Source organism: Polypterus senegalus, chromosome 12, assembly GCF_016835505.1.
Source record: "Polypterus senegalus isolate Bchr_013 chromosome 12, ASM1683550v1, whole genome shotgun sequence".
Taxonomy (NCBI): Eukaryota; Metazoa; Chordata; class Cladistia; order Polypteriformes; family Polypteridae; genus Polypterus; species Polypterus senegalus.
The window spans coordinates 7,736,463-7,756,941 of NC_053165.1; positions in this window are offsets into that span (position 1 = coordinate 7,736,463).

Here is a 20,479-nt window from a genome sequence, read left to right on the forward strand (position 1 = left end):
CAGGGACGAGAGAGGGAGGAATGGGTCGAGAAGAGTGTCAGGAGTGATCTGTGACAGACGGGTATCAGCAAGAGTGAAAGGGAAGGTCTACAGGATGGAAGTGAGGCCAGCTGTGTTATATGGGCTGAAGACGGTGGCACAGGAGACAGAGCTGGAGGTGGCAGAGTTAAAGATGCTAAGATTTGCTTTGGGTGTGATGAGGATGGACAGGATTAGAAATGAGGGCATCAGAGGGTCAGCTCAGGTGGGACAGGTGAGAGACAAAGTCAGAGAGGCGAGATGGCATTGGTCTGGGCATGTGCAAAGGAGAGATGCTGGGTATAATGAGAGAAGGGTACTAAGGATAGAGCTACCAGGCCAGAGGAGAAGAGGAAGGCCTAAGAGGAGGTTTATGGATGTGGTGAGAGAAGACATGCAGATGATGGGTGTGACAGGGCAAGATGCAGAAGACAGGATGATATGAAAGAAGATGATCCGCTGTGGCAACCTCTAATGGGAGCAGCCGAAGAAGAAGAAGAAGAAGAAGAAAAAAAGGGATGAGAGGGTTGGCGACCACATAGACTTGGGAAACATTACCTTCACAAATTTTTTCATTACATTCTGGCATGCATGGACGCCAGAGGTCCACCTGAGGTAAGCATTACCACCCCCAGTGCGAGAGGGGGCGCTGTTGCTAACATTATTGCCTTTTTTTTTCAACTAACAATGGTGAAAAGATGCCCAGTGAGGGCAAATGACTCCATCCCTTCCAATTGGATCACTACAAAAGATCACAGGCCCAGAGAGAGAGAGAGTCGTCTCAATCTGGACCCAAACCAGAACAGAGCTCCTGAAAAGAGCTTCTCTACCAAACAGTTGACTATTGAGAGTCGTGGCGACGACTGCCCTTTTAATGTGAACTTGTCGACCTTTTGCACCGTCAAGGGTCTCTTTTCTTTAAGAATCTTTTTTTGGGTTCGGATTAAAACAGGGCCACCTTGCTCGCACCCCAGCACTTCCTTGACGTTCTCACGTGTCCTTCTACCCATCCACAATGCAAGAAAAGCTACCAAATTTGCAAGGTGGTTATTTTTATTATAAAATGTTACTTTTGTACAGACAAACTGTACATGTCACCAGCCAGCATGTGTTATTTTGAAGGATCTACTGAAAGTCATGCCCATTTGCCCACCTATAATGACTCACCCTGTGCCCAATTCAGAACCACCAATATAAATTAATTGGGGAATGGGGGGCAGAAATAACACAATACCTGAAGAAACCGGAAGAATAAGCATACTGTAGCGGTGCTTAAAACTTCAACTCCCAGCAGTCCCTGCAGTGACTCGGGTTGGTCATCTGATGAGGGTGCAGGGGCTGTTGGGTACAAAGAGGCCGGAGCGACATTTAAAAGGGGCCAGTGTTACCAAAAAAAGGGGGAAGTATTTTGTGTTTTGTGTCAAAGTTTTCTGTCTGTCTACCCTCCGTTGACTTTCCTGTGTTTATTCATTTTTTGTCCTGGATCGTTTCTTGGTCGGGGTTTGGACTGTATGTGGATTTATGGCCATCCCGTGATAACCCATATTCACCATTTCAGGAACTACCGGTAGGACTATCTTTACATTCCCCTTCAACGTATGCATCTCTGGACTATTTACCTTCATCGTTACATTTCATCTGCTGCTGTTTTGTTTGTGCTTTATTGTATTTAATGTGTGGGGAGGCATGGTGGTGCAGTGGGTAGTGCTGCTGCCTCGCAGTTAGGAGACCGGGGTTCGCTTCCCGGGTCCTCCCTGCATGGAGTTTACTTGCTCTCCCCGTGACCCTGTGTTAGGATATAGCAGGTTGGATAATGACTGACTGACTTCATCTAATAGTCAGTTATTACATTTACGCTTATTAAATAGCTGTGTAATAATGAGTCATGGGTGGCACGGTGGCGCAGTGGGTAGTCCTGCTGCCTTGCAGTTAGGAGATCCTGGGTCCTCCCTGCATGTTCTCTCCGTGTCTGCGTGGGTTTCCTCCCACAGTCCAAAGACATGCAGGTTAGGTGCATTGACGATCTTAAATTGTCCCTAGTGTGTGGTGGGTGTGCCCTGTGGTGGGCTGGCGCCCTGCCCAGGGTTTGTTTCCTGCCTTGCTCGCTGGGATTGGCTCCAGCAGACCCCCGTGACCCTGTAGTTGGGATATAGCAGGATGGATGGATGTATTTAATGCGTAATCACCGTAAGGGGCACAGGGGAGGGATTGTGGTTTCAGAATTAGTGTTAATACTTTATTCTTTATTTGCGGTTTTATTTCTGTTGGTATTTTGTCTCAGTTTGTGAGTGTGTGACGGTTGGGCCTAGGCTGGGAGCATCCCCGGAATCTCCACTAAAAAAATAAATAAATCACCGTCTCTTCAGCGGTGTGAATCTTAGCGGCACACGACCACTACAAAACTCCGAACAGGCCAAGATCAGGAGTGAGCATAGCAGCGGCACGACCCTGCCAGCCCTTTGTAAAATAATGCCCATCCGCCAGAGTGCCTTTGAGATGAATTGGACCAGCAGAAATACGCTGTATTCAGGATGCAGCGAGGAAAGTTGTTCAGGTTGTCCCTTTTATTGTCCGGAGACAGCAAAAACAAACACGAGATAAACAAAAATGACGCGTGTTGGCGCTCGTTGTCACCTTCAGCAGGAATTTCAAAGAAAGACAAAAGGCTGGGGCTGTGGGCGGGTCACTCGGCCCAGTTGTGACACATCCTTCCTGGACGCCTGGCTGGACTTGAAGGGGCGGGGCTAAATGCTGGCACCGGGACGGCTTCTCAGCAACGAGGGAGATGACAACGTTAGCAGCAGCGCCACCTCTTGTCTCGGGGGGGTTATTACATACCTTGCCAGAGCCTGTGAGGAGGTCCAGAAAGCATGTGATGTTATTGACCCTAAACCCCGCCAAAGGAACGTGACCAGCACTTTATTCAGTCCTTGATTTGTGTTCTGGTGGAATGACAAGAGGAACTCCCCCCATGTTGGGCAGGTGGGCTTTATAAAGTGGCCACCGAGAATATGTGTGTAAAGAAAGAATTGTATGAATTACAAAGCATATTTTATTTAAACCTGGTAATTAATTATGGTAATTTTGAACCGCATAGCTCATTATTATGAGAAGAGCCTTTAGCAATTCAATTATTGTCTTAGGAAAAAGTTGTTTAATATTTTAAAATACGGTGACAAGATGAAAAAGACCTTTTAAAGCTTTCTGTCCATGCCATCCCAAGTGATGGATGAATAGTACGCTACTGAGAGACTGGTAACCCAATGGGACTGATGTATGACGGGTTATTAATATTTTATAATTGTAGATTTCTTTATTAATCCATTGTTAGAAGAGAAAGAGTGTTGCGCTTTGGAAAGAAATCCCTCATCCACCTCTCGTTACTTCAGCACTGCAGACGACCTTCATAGACTCTTCTAACATGGCACGCTGGCAACATTGCCACTTCACAGTACTTCATTTGATTTGATATACGTTACTAATCCCCCGTGGGCATTGCCTTTGGGGGTCACAGCTCAGGGTGACGACTTTCAAGGTAAGGGTTTTGCTAAACTGCCCAACAGAGTAGGATCCCTTCTGACAGTAATGGGATTTGAATGGACAACCTTCCAGATACCAGTGCAGATCCTTAGCCTCATCAGCAAAGGCCTACGGTGCCTTATGGGTGGTCGTGCTTGTATGGACCAGCATCTCCAAGGAGCAGAGTCAGAGTTACAGAAATTTTCTTTTTTTTAATAATGGGAGTGACAGCACACTCTAGCGCAGTGGAATACCCTGCTGAGATACTGGAGGAACCCAATTGCTTCCTGAACGGTCTGCCATTTTAGGGCTGACTTCATGCCTCCCGCACTCGAAGAGGCTCCTGGAGATGTTCTCAGCCTCATCAGTGAACCTCATCTCCTCTCCTATTCATGATTTTCAACAATGGATTAAGAAGGAGCAGACAAAAGCTTAATCAACTCTAAATCACCATTTCCTTCTAAAAATGTGACTGAAACACCAAAAAACGTGTACGTCTTGAATATCGGACACCTAAGTGCACCATTTGTTTACAGAACAAACCCAAAGTGAACTGAAGTGACAAAAGGAGAAGGTACAAAACAGAAAAAGGACCTCTCTGTCTGGACAGGTGACACCATCACAGCAGCATCAACAACTCCCACCACGTCAACTGGAATGGCCAGTGATGGGTTCACCCTCTGACCATCAGTATGGGCCTCTCCATAACTGAAAGGCCGAGGAAGGAGACAACTGAGGAAGCTACACACAGGCCCAGACGGAGGGATGGAATGACCTTGGAGAGCCCACACCCGAATCCTATCTAACATCTAAGGGGAGACCTGAACATAGCCGTCCATTGACAGTCTCCATCCAGCCTGACGGAGCCTGAGAGGATCAGCAGAGAACAATGGCAGGTAGACTAGAACTTTGACAAGAGATTGCTTCTAGTAGGCTTGCATCTGGTCAACCCTGATTGGGATTACTGCTTGTGAAAGATCAACCTCGGCACAGACAGACACGGACCCCAATTGTACAAAACACGCACCGTTTATTTACAGACCACACAACACCAACACAGTGCATAAATATACCACAATCTACTCAGTCCTTTCTCTTTCTTCAGGCCGCCTCCACTCCTCTCTCGTAAGCTCCGTCCTCTTCCACCCGACTGCGGCTCCTCGAATGGAGGATGTGCTCCAGGTGCTCGGTGATGGTCTTCCGGCAGCACTTCCTAGTGTGGTGGAAGTGCTGTCCTCCACGGCTCTAGGACCGTCCACCTTCCCAGCTCCATTTCCGTGGCCCTGATGGAATCCAGGGGGGGCGGCCTTCTTGAGCCCTGGGAAAGATAGTGCCGCTCTCCCGGTCCGTCCTTCTTCCAGGGGTCCCGGTGGAGCAGGATTCTTGGTCGTCTGCCACATGCTGCATTTGTCATACGACGCAAAAGTGAAGTCGCAGGTCTCATTTGCGGCCACTGCATGCTCATGAGAGAGCATCGGGGGGGATCAGGCAGAGAAGATCGGCAGAAAAATCCCCAAATCCTGGTGTGTGAAGCTTGTCATGTCAGAGCCAAGCAGGGCTGGGGTAGCCATCAAGCAAAATAGGCACCTGCTCAGGGTTCATCAAGGGAAAGGGGGGCACCACAGAGAATGTGCCATGGACCATATGGTGCAAAACTGCAAATGGTGCAGCTGAACCAGGCTTGTACCTCCTCCAGACCGCGAGGGGGCGACCGCTCTGGTTACGTTGGGGGCCACGGGTAGAGGGCTTGGAAGCTCAGCCCTGTAGGGACCCGTGGCCACTGCCAGGCGGCGCCCCGGTGCCTGAACAACCCTGGAGCCCAGGAAGTGCTGGGGGGAAGAAGACAGGGGACACCCGGAGGGCTTCGGGGGGCGCAGCCGGCACTTCCGCCACTCTGGGGTGTGTCTGCGGAGGAGTGCCGGGAAGCAGCTGGAGCCCATCCGGGTTCCTATTTAAGGGGCCGCCAGAAAGGCTAATAGACTGTGTGCCCTGGACATTCGGGTAACGGTGCTGGAGGCACTGGGAAGTGCACTGACTGTAAATATTATAAATAAACACGTGTGTTGGGTTAACTAACGATGTCCGTCTGTGTGTGTCCGGGCCAGCTTTGACAATATATATATATATACTGTATATATTGTGGAGGCTGGTCCGGACACAGACAGGGGACACGTTCATGTCACCCACAAACACGTTTATTTACAAATATATACACAAGTCCAAGTGCACCCCAAACCCCCCACAGTCCTGGCCACACAATGCCTTCCTTCTGGCCGCCTCCACTCCTCTCTCGAGCTCCGTCCTCTTCCACCCGACTCCAGCCCTGAATGAAGGGAGGCGGCCCCTTTTATTATCACCCGGATGTGCTCCAGGTGGGTTCCGGCAATCTTCCACGGACACACCCCCGTGTAGTGGAAGTGCCGGCTGCAACCTCGGAAGCACTCCGGGTGTCCCTGCTCCTCTTCCCCCCCAGCACTTCCTGGTGTGGCGGAAGTGCTGAGATCCAGGGCTCCAAAGGCATGGGGGCGCCCCCTGGCGGGTGACCACGGGCCCCTACAGGGTGGAGCTTCAAAACTCTGTACCCGAGGCCCCCAAAGGAAGCAGGGTGGTCGCCCCCAGATGGTCTGGGGAAGGCGCAAGCCCTCCTCCGGCCCTCCTGGGCGCCACCCCAGCCACCTCTGACAATATATAAACTGCTCAAAAAAGTTAAAGGAACACTTTGAAAACACATCAGAACTCAATGAAGAAAAAAAAAATCCTGCTGGCCATCTCTACTGATGTGGACTGATCTGGTGATGTGTGAGGAACGATAGGATGGCAGCCACATTGTGTGATGGAAATGAAAAGGATCAACCGACAGAGGGCAGAACTCAAAGACACCCCGAAAATCAAAGGGAAAAAATGATGCGGCAGGCAGGCGGGCGAGTCCATTTGGCCAAAATTTCACTGTAGCAACTCCAAATCGTACTCAGTAGTCTGTATGCCATGCCTGACAACATCCTAATGAGAAGATGGATGGTGTCCTGGGGGATCTCCTACCAGGTCTGGACCAGGGCATCACTGGGCTCCAGAACACGCTGAGGCGTTGGATGGACCAAAACATAATGTCCCACCAGAGGTGCTTTATTGGATTGAGGTCAGGCGAGTGAGCCTGGTGGGGCCTGTCAATGGGATCAATTCCTTCATCCTCTCGCCACATGAGGCTGGGCATTGTCATACACACACACACACACATATATCTGTGGTGGGCTGGCACCCTGTCCGGTGTTTGTTTCCTGCTTTGTGCCCTGTGTTGGCTGGGATTGGCTCCAGCAGACCCCCATGACCCTGTAGTTAGGATATAGCGGGTTGGATAATGGATGGATGGATATATATATATATATATATATATATATATATATATATATATATATATATATATGCACACACACACACACATAGTCTGTGCTTCACTTGTGCAGCCTCACTCCACATGGTCTTTATTGAGCCTCTTATTATGGAGGTGCTATTACTGTACGGCTTCTTCAGCAACACTCAGCACGCAAATAATCATTTGATAATAAGTTCTAAACTAGGTCGTCGCCAGGGTCCTGGAGGTCTGAGACTATCAATATGACGGCACAGCTTAAAATGATTGGAATTTCGCTTAAACATCACAGTAGGACTGGGAATGGAACCCTGACAATTTATCATTGTGACAATTCATCTCTGGCCTTTTAAGAAACCAATCAGAAAAGTACAGCAAAGCAGTAAAAAAAAGCAAAAGAGATAGATAACAAGGGAGCAAGGACACTGTCTTTCTCCCACCGCCTCTCTCTCTCTCTCCGTCACCCTTTATATATATATATATATATATATATATATAGTAAGTAAAACTGTGAAAACTGTTAGCCACAGAAAGATTTAGAGCTCCAGCCCAGAAATCCCGCTTTATTGTGTTTGCAGCACAAAGAAAAGATCTTTTCATTTCAGAAATTGGAGAAATGTCACCACCTGGTGGTATAAGTGGTAATTGCCTGAGGATGTTGCTGGCGTTCCATTTTTCTCAGAAGTCAGATGTTGAAGATAGGATTGATATCTCACCCAAGTTGACCATTGCCAACTACCAGGGGGCATACAGCTTGCCAAACACCCCCCACAACTGACAAGTCCGGCACACGACACCCATTTATTAAGAGTGGGAAACGCTTTTCCCTTGTGTCCAACCACTCCAGCACAGTACCGACAAGCAGCAAATACACAGTCCCTTTCTTCTTCTTGTCTCTTCTCTTCTGGCCTCTTGTCCTTCTCTCAAGGTTTGTCCTCCACCACCTGACTCTAGAGTGAGGCAGCCCCTTTTATAGAGCACCCAAAAGTGCTCTGGGTGTGTATATATATATATATATATATATATATATATATATATATATATATATATATATATATACTGTCGCATGTGGCTGGGGGTGGAGCTCAGCCGGGACGCCCAGGAGGACCGGAGGAGGGCTTGTACCTCCTCCAGACCGCGAGGGGGCGACTGCCCTGGTTGTGTTGGGTAGAGGGCTTGGAAGCCCAACCCTGTAGGGACCCGTGGCCACCGCCAGGTGGCGCCCCGGTGCCTGAACAACCCTGGAGCCCAGCACTTCCGCCACACCAGGAAGTGCTGGGGGGAAGAGGAGCAGGGACACCCGAAGGGCTTCCGGGTGCGCAGCCGGCACTTCCGCCACACGGGGGTGTGTCCACAGGGGATTGCCGGGAAACAGCTGGAGCCCATCCGGGTTCCTATATCTTCACAATATAAGGGTGGAAGAGGACGGAGCTGGAGAGAGGACTGGAGGCGGCCAGAAGGAAAGGCATTTGGACTGTGAGGCCTGGACTTTGGGGGATCGGTGCTGGAGGCACTGGGACATGCACTGACTAACTGTAATTAGTGTAAATAATAAATGAGTGTGTTGGGTGAAACAATGATGTCCGTCTGTCTGTGTCCGGGCCTCCTTTCACAGTAAAGTAAAACAATGCAAAGATTTAGAGCTCCAGCCCAGAAATCCCACTTTATTGTGTTTGCAGCACAAAGAAAAGATCTTTTCATTTCAGAAATTGGTGAAATGTCACCATCTGGTGGTATAAGTGAGAATTGCTTGAGGAAGTCATTGCCGTTACATTTACCTCGGAGGTCGAATGTTGAAGATAGGAATGATATCACACCCGAGTTGACCATTGCCAACCACCAGGGGGCATACAGCTCTCCCAAACAGCCCACACAACAGACAAGTCCAGCACACGACACCCATTTATTAAGAGTGGGAAACGCTTTTCCCTCATTTCCCACAAGCAGCAAATACACAGTCCCTGTCTTCTTCTTGTCTCTTGTCTTCGGGCCTCCTGTCCTCCCCTAAAGTTTCATCCTCCACCACCTGACTGTGGTTCCCTGAATGGAGCCCTTTCTATAGAGACACCCGAAAGTGCTTCAGGTGGTCTACAATCTCCTTCTGGCTGCACTACCAGGTGTGGCGGCAGTTCTACAGAGTAGTTCCCCTTGCGCCCCCTGCTGGTGTTGAACATCTGTGCTCCAAACCTGTGGCACCATAGCAATCCAAGGGGGGCTGCCCTCTATCATCCCAGAGGAGGTATTGCCCCATGCAAGCTCCTTCCCCTGGTCTTTCCATTATGAAGACGTCCTGGCTGAGTAGCAGTCCTGGCTGTCCAACACACTGTCCCAGCCAAACATTTGGAAAACCAATATGGACACCTCCAGGAAAACCTTTGCTGTGCTTGCCTTATTGATCACAACACATTATGTGATTTTTTGCGTATCCAAACACCATAGCAGCATGTCCACGGATAGAAGTTGGACAGCGCTGTGTGTTAGCGACTGTTAAACGAGACACAAACAGATGGATAACACTGCAGCTTTCACCAGCTGATCTGACGTCGGGCAAACTTTGACTTGACAGGCCAGACCCCGAGTTTCCGAGTTGGAAATTCGACTTACGGTGGAATTCCAGTTTCACTCGCGTGTGCAGGGGGGTACAGCTTAACGGCGTACACGATGATAATTTCTCCCGAGACAGGAAGTGATGCAGGGTAATAATGTCACTTCCAGGGTCCTTCCACAAGGACCCACTTCTTCCCCGCAAGGATGCCTCATAAGCATAAGAGTCACCATCTTTGGAAGTCGACCCGACATACTCAGACTCGGTTTGCGTTTTACACGTTGTGCTGTCCCGGTTAAGATTTGCAATAAGAAAAGATTAAGATTAGCACCATCTAGTGGCGAAGTTCAACATTTTATCTACTTACGGAACAGCCAGTCTTAGGGCAATGAGGTCATCAAGTCGAGCCTCAGAGAGTAGAAACAAGCGGAGTGCACACGTTTGTCGCACTTTGACGCATTTTTGCTTTAAATGTTCAGTTTGGCTTTTGAAGGCATTGTCGGTACGTAGAACGAGACGTGAGCTACCACCGCTGTGCTGACGACACACAACTCAATTTATCAACAGCGCCTGATTACCCCGACTCTCTTGGTTCACTGACCTCCAATGTCTTACTTGTGTTTCTGAGATGATGAGGAGTCATTTTCTCAAACTAAATAAGGAGAAAACAGAAATCTTAGTTGTGGGCAAAAATGGGGATAGAGAGGGTATGAGAAATAAACTTGATCCCATAGGCTTAAAAGACAAGACGGAGGGGTAACTGCTGACTCGGACCCAAATTTTAAATCACATATTAATCAGATTACCAGGACAGCATTTTTTCACTTAAGGAATTTAGCAAAAGTTAGACCTCTTAGAACATTGCAAAATGCTGAGAAATGAGTTCACGCTTTTGTGTTTAGTCAACTAGATTACTGTAATGCACTCCTCTCAGGACCACCCAAAAAAGACAAGAAGTGCAGAATGGAGCTGCCAGAATGTGAACTAGGAAAAGAAAATCTGAGCACATCACGCCAGTCTTAGCGTCACTACACTGGTTACCGGTGTCATTTAGAATTGACTTTAAAATACTGCTTATGGTTTATAAAGCCTTAAATAATCTCACTCCATCGTATATCTCCTACCTTACACTCCAAATCGTAACCTTAGATCTTCAAATGAGGGTCTTCTTAGAATTCCAAGAGCTAAACGTAAAAGAAGTGGTGAGGCGGGCGGCCTTCTGCTGTTATGCACCTCAAATCTGGAATAGCTGACTGATTGAAAATTACCCGCCTGATACGTTTTAACGTTTTAGTGTCACCCTGATATTCTGCATATGCATTCAATTATTATTATTACCATATCTCTAAAATCTCTACTAACCCCTACTTTCTCTGTGGTTCTCTTCTTTGGTGGTGATCTGCGCCACCACCACCTGATCAGGGCACTGTGCAGTCCCTCCATTGATGGATTGAAGGCCAGACGTCCACATGACCATCGTTGTCTAATTCTTCCACATGAAAACCACGAGGACTGATTGAGATCGTAGATGTTAGGTAGAATGCCCAGTGGGGGGCTGGGTGGTCTCGTGGCCTTGGATCCCCTGCGGATTTTTTTTTTCTGTCCTCCCAGCCATCAGACCGTACTTTATTCTTAGTATTGCCTAATTTTATTTTTTATATTTGGTAAAGCACTTTGAGCGACATCATTTGTATGAAAACGCGCAATAGAAATAAATGCTGTTGTTGTTGAAGATAAATGCTACCTGGTCCAGATGATTTGTTACACTTCAGCCTATTTAATCCAAGCAGCACGTCTCTCTCTACAAAGTCACGCTGTACCTCCATAGTAAAGTAAATGTTGTTGTTGTAGAAATGTTTTCTAGATGTTTATTTCTTTGTATTAATGCCTGTTTGTGAGTCTGCTAAGTATTTAAAGTTATTAAGTGGAGTATTTTAAGGTAAAACATTTCTACGCTTACCGTTGTTGTTGGGGCCTTCACTGCATTAAAAGAGTACTTGTGAGCAGACCTTTTTAGACATTCTTACCAGAGTATGCACAGGTAATGATTGCCATTTTTTAATGTTATTTTTTATATATGTACTGTATATGTATATTTTATCACACACGTGTGCTTAGGAGGCAGTCAACAAGCCCTGAGGTGAGTGAAACATCGTGAGATGAAGGGTTGATCTGTGGTACTAACGCTTCTCGCTCTTCTTCATCAGATAAAAAGAAGAAAAATAATTCCTTGTTCTCACCACTCCTATTTCTGGATTCACAAGATGGCCGCCCAACGTCATGTCCTGCCCGGACTCCCGCTGATGACGCCACTTCCAGCCCACCATTGATGACGTCACTTCTGTTATGATCACGATGACATTATTTCCGGTGTCTCTTCCATCACGATCATAATGACATAATTTCCGGTCTCCTGTTGATGACGCCACTTCTGGCTCCTGATGATGACATCAGTTCCGGTCTCCCGTTGATGACGTCACTTTCTGGTCTGTCGTCAATGACGCCACTTCCGTCACAATCACAAAGATCCAATTTCATATATCCAATACGATCACGATGATATAATTTCCGGTGTCACTTCCAGCACGATCATAATGACATAATTTCCGGCCCCCTGTTGATGACGTCACTTTCTGGTCTGTCGATGATGACGCCACTTCCGTCACAATCACGATGATCCAATTTCCGGTCTCCCGGTGATGACGTCACTTCTGTTATGATCACGATGACATCATTTCCGATGTCACTTCCATCACGATCATAATGACATAATTTCAAGTCTCCTGTTGATGATGCCACTTCTGGCTCCTGATGATGACATCAGTTCCAGTCTCCCGTTGATGACGTCACTTCCGGCCCCCTGTTGATGACGTCACTTTCTGGTCTGTCGACGATGACGCCACTTCCGTCACAATCACGATGATCCAATTTCCGGTCTCTCGGTGATGACGTCACTTCTGTTATGATCACGATGACATAATTTCCGGTGTCACTTCCATCACGATCATAATGACATAATTTCAAGTCTCCTGTTGATGACGTCACTTCTGTCACGGTCACAATGATATAATTTCTGGTCTCCTGTTGATGACGCCACTTCTGGCTCCTGATGATGACATCAGTTCCAGTCTCCCGTTGATGATGACGTCACTTCCGGCCCCCCACTGTTGATCCAATTTCCGGTCTCGGTGATGACGCGTCACTTCTGTTATGATCACGATTTCTGGTCTGTCGATGACGACTGACGCCACTTCCGATGATCCACAATCTGTTATGATCACGATGATCCATGTCACTTCCATCCGGACATAATTTCTCGGTGATGCCACGGCTCCTGATGATGACATCAGTTCTATTATGATCTGGTCTGTCGACGATGACATCATTTCCAATTTCCGGTGTCACTTCCATCACTTCCATCACGATCATAATGACATAATTTCAAGTCTCCTGTTGATGACGTCACTTCTGTCACGGTCACAATGATATAATTTCTGGTCTCCTGTTGACACTTCTGGCTCCTGATGATGACATCAGTTCCAGTCTCCGCTGATGACGTCACTTCCGGTGTTGATGACGTCACTGTCTGATGACGCCACTTCACGATGATCCAATTTCCGGTCTCATTGATCACGATGACATCATTTCCGGTGTCACTTCCATCACGATCATAATGACATAATTTCAAGTCTCCTGTTGATGACGTCACTTCTGTCACGATCACAATGATATAATTTCTGGTGTCCTGTTGATCTCCTTGATGACGCACCCGTTCTCATCACTTCCTTCAGCCATATTTTTCTATATAAACGCCATGTCACTCTTTCTGTTTATCAATTGATTTGCTTTTTGATCGTTGTTTTCGATTACTTTGTTGCTCGTTCCGCTGGACATTATATGGGGACATTCCCCGACTCTTTTTTATATTGTGAAGAGTCTTTTGTTCACGACAATTTGTAAAGAATGAGTCATCCTGCCATAAAGTTTATCGTGTGAGTTGTGTTGTAGGTAAGGGTTTCTCACATCGCTGTGTTTACGATGTACTTGGAGTTTTTTTACCAACTGGGCTTCAGTAAAGAATGCAAACTGGAAACTCTCGTCTGCGTGGTCATCGGAGAGAAGTTGATCTGACTGTCGACTCAGGCAGGGCGCTGGAGTCGGAGGGCAGGGCACACTTTACAATTATTTCTCACTTATACAGAGTTGGCCGCCAGGTGCCCCCAAAACCCTTCCGTCATTACACCAGGAACTGGGAAATTGCAACTTCCCATTTCAAATAGAACGTGGCATTACAGACCTCATCCGGTCGATCGATGGCCAGGTCATTTAGTGTTCGTTCATTCATTCCGGTGGGCCGACAGAAGTGGAACTAGGAGGGGGGGATTTGCTGTACGCCAGGTATGCCTCCTTTGTGGCAGCAGTTTTCCCACTGGGAGTGTCGTCTTTCAGCCGGATTATACCCCCCTATGCCACACTGCACATATTAGTTAGGAATGGCTTGAGGAAGATGATGAGGAGTTCAAGGTGTTGTCCTGGACGCCAAATTCCACTCCATTGATGCCTCCGTGGATGTGATGGACCGTTAAGTCTGAGGCGGCTCCACCTCGTAACTTACAGGAGTTTGAGGATGTGCTGCTGACATTCCGATGCCGGGCACTGCAGGACACCATCAGAAGCCTTGGAGGGTCAGCACCAGCAAATTAGGTAGGTGGTCAGAATGTTTTAGGCTCCTCAGTGTGTATCTCCTCCCTGATTCCATCCCACCACTCCAGAGGGGGCGCTGCTGCTAAACATTCCCTTCTCCTTCTCTCCCTGCAGCACCGAGAAACCGCCCAGTGAGGTCACTTAGCTCCGCCCCCTCCGGTTTGCACACTATAAGGAGCCCAGCTGACCGGAAGTCTCCCACCGGAGACCCACCGAACAGAGCACCCCCTAAAGAGCGCGTTGTTTTGTTATTGTGCCCAAGTGGCCATTTCCTTTGACGCCTGAAGGGGTGACCTTTTTGTTAGGACAATCGTATTAAATGGCACCACCTGTTTGGTGTCCCAACTTTTCATTTTGCCTGACCTGTTATTCCTCCACGAGTGGCTACTATGGGATGCTCTTGTGCTGACCCACACATCCCAAATGAAGCCAAGGAGGCCAAAATCTACAGAAACAAAAAAAAATTATTTCACAAATAAAGAGGGCACTAATATGGCAGCATAGCATATCCACACAAAAATGACAATGAAGATGTACAGCAACAAAATAACTAAAACACCACGTCCAAAACTGACAGACGATAAATCAGGACAATAAGTAATGGCGTCCTGACAGGGAGTTACACATTTGAAACCCGATATTGATGTTCATTCAGATGCTGATGACTCTCAACTGCTTTTGTCAATTAAACCAAATGATACTTGTATAATTACGTTACTAATTAACCACCTTAGTGAGGTGAAACGGTGGATAATTGAAAATTAATTGTCCCTTAATTCAAAAAATAGACGTTCTTGGTGTGGGAGCTAATCGTGCAAATGGCGACGGAAATTCTGGCAGCTCGGTTTCAAAGGGCTGAATTTATACAAAGTTGTGTTGTCTGCTTTGAAACGGAGGCAAAGTGGATTGAGAAAAGAACCGAGAGCCCCCTCGGCTCTCACTTGCGTCAGCATTTTGTTTTGTTGCAGCCTTGGGGTAAAATCATTAAAATTCTTATGAGAAGTCGTTGGGGACTCGACACTGTCAACTGCCAGATTAGCCATTAAGAAGGCTAACAGACTGTCGGGTTATATAGCGCCTTGACGTGTGGAGTACAAGTCACAGGAGGGTCTGCTCAGGTCTTTATATCACACTGGTGAGGCCTCATCTGGAGTTCTGGGTGCAGTTTGGGTCTCCATAAAGACATAACAGCACAAGAGAAGGTCCAGAGAAGAGCAACGAGGCTGATTGAGGGACTACAGGGGATGAGTTATGAGGAAAGATTCAAAGAGCTGAGCCTTTAGAGGAGATGAGGAGGAGACCTGAGTGAAGGGTTTTAAAATTATGAAGGGAATTAGTCCAGTGGATCGAGACGGTGACTTTAATATTAGATGAAATCAAAAGTCCTCCATATGAGAAGGATTTAGGAGTCACAGTGGACTCTAGGTGGAGTGGTGGCTCTGAGGCTAGGGGTCTGCACTGGCAATCGGAAGGTTGCTGGTTTGAATCCTGTAAATACCAATAGGGACTCTGCTCTGTTAGGCCCTTGAGCAAGACCCTTAACCTGCAATTGCTGAGTGCTTTGAGGAGTGAGAAAAGCGCTATAGAAATGCAAAGAATTATTATTATTAAGCTATCGACTTCCCGTTAGTGTTCAGAAGCCATTAAGAAGACTAACAGACTGTCAGGTTATATAGCGCCTTGACGTGTGGAGTACAAGTCACAGGAGGTTCTGCTCAAGTCTTTATAACACACTGGTGAGGCCTCATCTGGAGTCCTGGGTGCAGTTTGGGTCTCCATAAAGACATAACAGCACAAGAGAATGTCCAGAGATGAGTGACGAGGCTGATTCAGGGCTACAGGGGATGAGTGATGAGGAAAGATTAAAAGAGCTGAAGGAGATGAAGAGGAGACCTAAGTGAAGTATTTAAAATCATGAAGGGAATTAGTGCAGTCGATCGAGACGGTGACTTTGAAATTAGATGAAATTGAAAGTCCGCCTTATGAGAAGGATTTAGGAGTCGTAGTGGACTCTAAGCTATCGACTTCCCAACAGTGTTCAGAAGACATTAAGAAGGCTAACAGACTGTCAGGTTATATAGCGCCTTGATGTGTGGAGTACAAGTCACAGGAGGTTCTGCTCAGGCTTTATAACACACTGGTGAGGCCTCATCTGGAGTCCTGGGTGTAGTTTGGGTCTCCATAAGGACATAACAGCACAAGAGAAGGTCCAGAGAAGAGCGACGAGGCTGATTCAGGGGCTACAGGGGATGAGTTATGAGGAAAGATTAAAAGAGCTAAGCCTTAAGGAGATGAAGAGGAGACCTGAGTGAAGTATTTAAAATTATGAAGAGAATTAGCGTAGTTTTGGTCTTCAGGCTACAAAAAAGACACAGCAGCACTGGAGAAACTCCAGAGAAGAGTGACAAGGCTGAGTCCAGGGCTACAGGTTCAAAGAGCTGAGCCTTTAGGAGATGAAGAGGAGACCTGAGTGAAGAGTTTGAAATGATGAAGGTAATTAGTGCAGTGGATCGAGACGGTGACTTTAAAAAGAGTTCATCAAGAACACGGTGACACCTTTGGAAACTTGTTAAGGGTTAACTTCACACAAACATTAGTTTTTCTTTACACAGAGACAACCACAGACACTTGGAATAAGTGACCAGCTAGTGCGGTAGACGGGAGGACTGTAGGGGTCTTCAGAACACGACTTGATGTTATTTGGGAAAAATGAAGTGGACGGGCCTGGCGAGCTTTGTTGGGCTCAATGGCCTGTGCTCATCCATATTCTTCTAAAGAATATTTCAGTCATTTTAAACATCTTAGTTTATATTCAACGATTTTTTAAACTTGAAATAGCAACTCTGCAAGTTCTTTTATTTTCCATAATAACAAAAAAAGAATAACTCAAACATAGACTATTTTAAAAGGAACGTGTCCTTCATAGAGAACAGGAGCTTTATGTTGCACTTGCCATCTCTCCTGATCACACATTTGACTTTTTGCTGGTTACTTCCTAGTACAAAACATGGGTGTTACTGCTATGAACTCAAATGGACTAATAATAATAATAATATTGTTAGAATATAAGAACATAAGAAAATTGAGAAACAAGAGGAGACCATCCAGTCCATCAAGCCCATTTCTTTAGCTAAACTGTGCCAATGAAATAAGACAAAGTCCACTGGGACGTGAACCTCATCCATTACAGACCTCATCCAGTCGATCGATGGCCAGTTCATCTAGTGTTCGTTCATTCATTCCGGTGGGCCGACAGAAGTGGAACTAGGAGGGGGGATTTGACATGGCGAGTGTTCATACCCTTTCCTCAGCACTTTGTTGAAGCCCCTTTGGCAGCCTGGACTCTTCTTTGGTCTGACGCCACAAGCTTTGCACAATTGGATTTGGGGATTTTCTGCCATTCTTCTCTGCAGATCCCCCCCAAGCCCTGTCACAGGCAAGCAGACGTGACACAGTTGCGACTTCTGACTCCCCAGTCATACAAATGCAGCATTGACCCCCATCAGGGTTGGGGAGCTGCGGACTCTCCCACCAACACTGGCTGCAAGGCCAGAAGCAATCCCTTGACAAAGCTCCAGTCTATCACAAATGCTTGAGGCGCAATGGTGGCTCTCTGGATATAATGGAAGGCTGCAGGCTCAAATCCCATTACTGTCAGAAGGGATCCTACTCTGTTGGGCCCTTAACCTGTAAATTGTGCTATACAATGGCTGACCCTGCACTCTGACCCCCAAAGGTCATGCGAGAAGACAATTTCCCCTCGGGGATTATTTCAAATCAAAAATCAAATCGAGAAGGTTGACTCGGACACATAAATGAAAAACACGCAAGTCTTTAGGGGAGTAAGCCTGAAGTGCTGGTAGACAAACCCACGTGAAAACTTCTCACAGACGACAGCGACCAGCTGATGGTGACACGCGAGGAAACACCGTGACCAGACTGTGCCACCAAGCTGCCCGATTAATCCTCCCGTCACAGCGATGCACAATTTCATTTACTCAATTCAGCCCAAACAACAGTGGACCAGAGGAGCAGGAAATTCTTAAATATAATTAACGCATTCGAAATTACAAATGAAAGAGGAGCCGCTCCAGATTTGACATTTTTTTAATAACGCCAGAATTCCAGGATCCAAAGGTTATTGAGCCTTTCGGCTCCAGTGATCATAGCATAATAGGTTGGCTTGTGTTTTGGCAGAACAAATCGGCGAAAATTAAAGCTCACAAATTCAATTTGATAAAGCAGATGCTACAAAGCCTCATGGAAATAAAGGGAGATGGACAATTCAGGACCACCTCATACCCCAAAATTAGAAGCAATAGGAAAACTAACAGACCTCCTCACGGAAAGATTAATGAGATAATAAAGAAATGATGGAGGGGAGGCAACTCAACAGCCCATATAATAAATAACAGCAGGGCTGACCTCGGGACCCCTAGGAGAGCTAAAAGGGCGATGAGAGAAGAAATGCGCCAGTAATGTAAAAGTCAGCCCTGCAAGCTTCTGGCATTTGAGAGTGTTGGCAACGGTCAAGGTGTGACTTAAAGAAAAAGAAATTATACACACAAAATAACAGCAAACGCCATCGAGCGTTACCGCTTGGAAGTTTTCACCGGCGAACTTCTAAGTAACGCGTGTCACACACGGTGCCGCCTGGGGGACCACTTCAGGGCCGGAATGACAGTAATTGAACTACGAGTCCTGGGTTGACGCTGTCACTAATTGCTTCTCCCTCATCCTCAGACCACGGACATCACGTCTGGTTCGCAGCCTCCTGAACCCGCCTCTTCCGCCTGCTGCACCGCCATCTTTTCATCAGTCATCGGAATGACGCCCGTCTGAGACGACGTTCCACTCATTTACCCGGGTTTATCATTTTGCCTTTTTTTTCCCCCATCAATTACACGGGTTCACCTGTGGTGCTCCAACTCTTGATGATCTTTCCTTGTGTTTCTTTCACACACGTAATATTAAGAAATCCTAAACCTTTGTTTTGGGGTCATTTCTGGGGGTGGGCTTTTGGACTTCTACACAACTAAATTGGGGTTCAAATCCAATGAATCGGATTCTGATGTTTATTATTCTCTTGCTGCTGTCCTGAGGGGCATTTGTTATGACTCAAAGCCCTAGGTGGAGGAGGAGGAATTTGGGAGCATGCAATGATACAGTGCATTGCTGCACCCTCATCTCAGGATCCCAAATCAGGACCCAAGTGCAGCCATGCAACCGCGGACACCTCAGCACCAGAATACTTCGACTGGAGTGAAGCAGTGTGAGGTTTTTAGCAATGGCTGGAGTGCCAATCGTGCCACCCACCCCTGAGTTTCCCCTGCAAGTTAGACGTAGTGAAAATGGTGGGAGGCCTCCACAAAAGGCTGACCTGTAACCTTCACAGGCCAAATCAGAAGAGGCTCACACCGCCAGTCCAGCGTATATCAACTACTGCCAGCAGCAGGCTTGGTCTAGCTAGGCCTTGAAATGAAGACGACTGTCTTGAAGCTCAAAGTAAAAGAAAAGTGGCAAAATATAGAAAAATGCTATACAAGAGACAGGGTGACCGCTAACCTCTGGCTTCTGAAAGAAAAGGGCATGAACGTGTTCTTCATTGCGAACGTGGACATGTTGTTGCACTTGCCATCACACGCTTATTTACAAATTTGGCTTACAAGTATTGGTCACCAAGACCCCAAACAATGGAGGTGCCTCGAATTCCAGCAGGGCCTCATGGACCTTGGGGTTTTAATACCCAGCCCTGCTGGATACCATGGGGCCGCTAGGGGCGCAGCAGGGAGGCTCAGAGATTTCTATTTGCCTTATAGCCGGAAGTACTTCCCAGTCGAGGGACAGAGGAAGTGACGTACTTCCTGGCTGAAGTAAAGGAGTTTTCCTGACCCGGAAGTGTTCACATGGACTGAGGGACAGAAACACTTCAGGGTCAAGAAGTATAAAAGACTCACCCTGGTTACCCAGTCACGTGCACAAACCCCAAACTCCCAATGTCCTGGCCACAATGCCTTTCTTCGGCCGCTCCACTCTTCACAGCTTCGTCCTACCTCCACCCGACTCCAGCCCTGAATGACGGGAGACGGCCCCTTTTATGGCGGACCCGGATGAGCCCCAGGTGTTCCCGGCATCTTCTGGCCACGCCCCAGCGTGGCGGAAGTGTCGACTGTCCTCCCGGCTGCTCCCCGGGCACCGTCCTCAGTCTTCCCCCAGCACTTCCTGGTGTGGCAGGAGTGCTGGGGAAACAAATCCCCAAGGCATTGGGGCGCCTCCTGGCGGTGGCCACGGGCCCCTACAGGGAAGAGCTTCCAAGCCCTTGACCC